The following is a 4,469-nucleotide window of genomic DNA, read 5'->3' as shown; positions in this document are numbered from 1 at the left end:
TGCCACTTTGTAGTTAAGTGACCAGAGTCAAGTTACTTAATCTGACCCTTGTGAACCTATCTATTAGTACAGGTTTGAAAATAATACCCATCTTTGTGTCTAACACTTAGTGAGTATAAGTATTTCTGCTATAATATGTTAGATATATTTCTGACATTCTGAAAAATCCTTCTTTACATATAACAAGATAAAGGAAAAATAGAGTTAGGCACACTCTATTAAAAATATATACAGTTTGGTAACCAAACACTAATAAAAATTGTAAAAAATAAAAAAAACAAAACAAAAAGGAAAACCCCTAAACTAGCAATTAAACAAAAAAGGTAAAGGTCCTAATAAATAAAAGGTAAATATCAAACAAACAAACAAAAAGATTCAGGTAGCTTGACCCAAGGGAGCATAAGGAAGGATGGCAACACTGAGCATGGAGGCCAGGTCAAATGCATAAAGATCAGGAAAGCCACCAATATGCATTTCCAAAAGAGAGCATTTGGTTAGAATGAGCCAAAAGAAAGAAAATGGGATAAATGGACATTATGTACAACATTGCAATTTTTTTTCCAGCTTGCTGCATTCAGCTGCATTGATATACTTTGTGTTCAGATTTTGCTCCTTGGTGGCATAAAATTTAATGGGCTGGGAAAAAAAATCACTTATTAACCCACTGGATTTCTGCATTTTATTGATGGCATTCCCTTATGTGAGTGAGCTAATTTGCATTACAAAAATAAGATAGAGAGAACAGACTGTACTTAATATGCACTTCTGAATGCAATAAATAGTATTGTGAAGAATTATGTGGTGACTCAGATGATACAGTGAAATGCTTGGCACGGTGTCTGACACAGAGGATATGATAAATAAATATGTTTCTCTCAAAAGATAAAATCAAGATGGGTATAAGTGTTTAGAATCTTGTCCAGAAAAGGGACCAACAAACCAAGAAGGTGAAGAACTTTGCTCTGTTTAATACTAGCCTGGAGTAACTCCAAGTGTCAGAAATGGGACACAAAGTAGTGCTGGGGAGGAGCAGTTGTGACATGGAGAAAATTATTCAGTCTTCACATGCTGAAGAGGAAAATCAACAAATATTGAAAGTCCCGATAACATCTTGATATCCAAGACAAATGAAGACTTTTCAACTTGCCAAGAGATTTCTTAATTACAAATTATAAACAGTCTGACATGGAGAAGCTTGATAAATTAATGAAAAGCATCGTGCTTATCCACACTGGGAAAACTGTCTATACTAGGACTCTGAAGAGAAACCCTCTTATTTCAATTCTTTGCTGTAATATTACATTAGATGTTGTCACCTAGTTGCTTATCATTTAAAATTTAGTCTTGATTTCTAGATTAAACTTTTAACCTTTATAATGAGAGTAAACATATTGTAAACTATATAACAATCTATAGTTTATAAAGCATATGGAATTGGGATTATTACAAAATCGCAATGGTCTGTGAGTGTTGGATAGAAAACATAATGGGAAAATCTCCCCATCCTCTGATTCACCGTGAGCAACCTAAACACAAGCTTTTTGAGATAAATTTCATACCATCACATCTACTGATTCAGTTATTGCTACACAGTTGATATACGGAAAAATCAATTCACCCAGGATGGGCCTCCCAGCCAACAACCTTCACAGGATAGCTAATGTGCATTTAGTGGTAGGCTAGGAGATGACAAAGAGGCAGCCCTTGTTTTTGAGGAACTCATGATCGGGGTGGTCTGTCCAAAGAGAAGGATGTTTGGGGGATATTTGGAAGGACAGTGGGGCGGCTCAACCTGGAGATTAAGGGAAAGATTCCAGAGATTGAAAATGTGTCTGTGGAGTCTGAAGGATACATAAGAGTTAACGTGGCAAAGAAAGATGGAGTGTGTGATGAGATTAAGAGAACAGGATGAACAAAGACAGGGAGGACTGCAACAACTTCAGGAAATGAGCAGGGAGATGAGCAAGAACTTCAAAACCACTGGAAGATAGAGGTAGAGAGTCAAGTTAGATAACTATGGCTGGTTTATGTGGCTCTTAAGGTGAAAGGAGTGTGGAGAGGTTGGTTCTTGCTGGATGGAGAAAGAAATGTGCCGTGGGACCATGCGAGTGTAGACAAAGTTGATTGGGCTGCATATGAAAGACTGGAAGAGTCATTCTGTGTATTTCACCATTAAAAGGAAAAGTTACACCATTCAAAACCAGCTCTCTCTAAGGCATGGGACTTAGTCACTTCCAGAATATTCATGTTTGCTGAAAGGCTACTAGAGCCTTTTCCTGAGTCTGATCCCTGGAAAATAAGCTTCTGAGTTAGATGATGTCAGCTGAACTTGAGATGCAAATTATACTCCGCTGCTCACGTGGTTGCTATTTTTAGCCCTTACAGTGTGTGATTTCTCTCAAGGACAACAGGAATGTTCATAAACTATGCATAGGTCATGATGGTGCTTAATGGAGGAATAACCATTTGTTAACGGAGCATTAAATGTTTAAGAGTCCATTAGCATAAAATCTATTTTAAAATTTGGGAATATTTTCTAACATGCCTCATTCCACAAACCAGATGAGTGTTGTGATATTGAAATCCATAAGGGTGCCTAGTCTTTTGACCCTACCAGAGTCTGGTAGGTTTTTCACCTAATTCTTTGGAAATGTCACATTTAGTCACTCTATAATAATCAGTTAAACAGTCAGCTGTAACACCTCATGGGTCCCTTAGAACTCATGAGGAACAATTAGAGGCTGAATCACTTTGTCATCCTTTTATGAGTGGAGGTGGAGGGGGTGTGCCATTCCTTGTTAAAGAGGGACCTCTGATCATTGTAAAGAGTACACTGCATGGACCACCTCAAAGAAGCCAAACATGGCTGGGACTTCCATTTGCATGTGTTCAGAATTGCTGGCCATGGTGTCAGATGTTACCTCTCTGTATCTCAGCAAGGGAAACTGAAGGAGGGTTGATAGGAACAGGAGGCAAAAAGAGAAAGAAGTGGGTGGTGTTGCTATCTAGAGCTTTGCCAATCAAGCTGAGAAGAGCTATAAGGTAGTGAGAGCCAAAATCTCTCTAAGCCACATCCTTCCTACTCCCATGGCCAGTTCAAGCAGGTCTCACTTTCATGCCAGGGAAAATGGAGGCAAAGCTGAACAGCAGACCAGAAAATGAGGTCAGCACAGGGAACCTCTCAGACCAGTTCAAAAATACAGCATTTCTTCCCACACCATTCCTTCACAGAGCTGAGCTTTGTCACTGGGAAGCAACCTGCAATTTATAATGCTTGAGTGTGAAGATTTAACTTCTGAATCTTGTAGAGTTGGAGCACCCCAAGTCTGTGGGTGAGGCCCTAACCTTGACTCTCCTGAGATGAGGGGAATGCAATTTCAATGCTTTGGCCAGAGAATGGCATGAAATATTTATTAGAAACTTCTGTCCATTTTGTTTTCTCATAACACTTGAATTTCCATTTTACAAATAACCCCAGAGGCTTTGGACAGAGAGTATTTCTGAAAGATCAATGATAATTGCAAGAGTAGAGAAGAGAACAGGTCATAAATTGGCATTGCCTTTTTAAATTAGAATAACTAGTGAAAGTCATAGATCTTAGGTATTTGGAATATTCGGTCTGGCAGGGACCTTAGAGACAGCTGAGCTAACTCCATTGTTTTACAAATGAAGAAATATACACAGGTTAAATTATTTGCCCCAGGTAACAACTCTAGCTGGTGACAGAGCTGTTCCTAGAAACCAAGTATCCTAACTCCCTGGGAAGAAGTTTCATGATTAGTCATTTGTTATCAATAACAATCAGAATAATAGCAATTACATTTCCACAACCAAAGAGCTTGAGGTAATTTTGTATTTGAAATGGAAAATGATTAATACAAACCTAAGAAAAAGGAGGGTGATCATATATTAAGTATATATATATATATATATATATATATATATATATATATATAATGCTAAAAATGGTAAGTTGAAATTTTGGGGCTCACATTAATATTTTCTTGGGCTAACTTGAGATGTGTTTTAATTAACATCATTGATATAATTATGTACTCACGTATATTTAACAAACCTCAGTTACTTGTATTTATCATATTGAAAAAATGAAGCATATGCTGTATTGAGGCCTTTGGTAATTACATTATTCATGGTCCTGATACATTATAATATTTTGTATCAGTTTGTATTTGTCTTCCTACATCTCAAATGCAAAACAACCTCCCTATTGTTATGATGCATTACAAATCAGAACAAGCTCATGTCAAAACATGCAACATTTAAGACTCAAAACACTGTGAGTTTAATAGACTTATTTATGACCCTGATTATTTCACAGACCTTGTCACATTTACTAAATTGTGTGTTTTAATTTGCCAATGTACATTGGTTTTAAAATAAATTTCCAGGGTTTAATATCCATTGAAAAAAGGTAAAATTATTTTAACTACTTAATCACATTCCTATTT

Source organism: Phocoena phocoena, chromosome 8 (genome assembly GCF_963924675.1).
Source record: "Phocoena phocoena chromosome 8, mPhoPho1.1, whole genome shotgun sequence".
NCBI classification, from domain to species: domain Eukaryota; kingdom Metazoa; phylum Chordata; class Mammalia; order Artiodactyla; family Phocoenidae; genus Phocoena; species Phocoena phocoena.
This window is presented reverse-complemented; position numbering follows the sequence as displayed.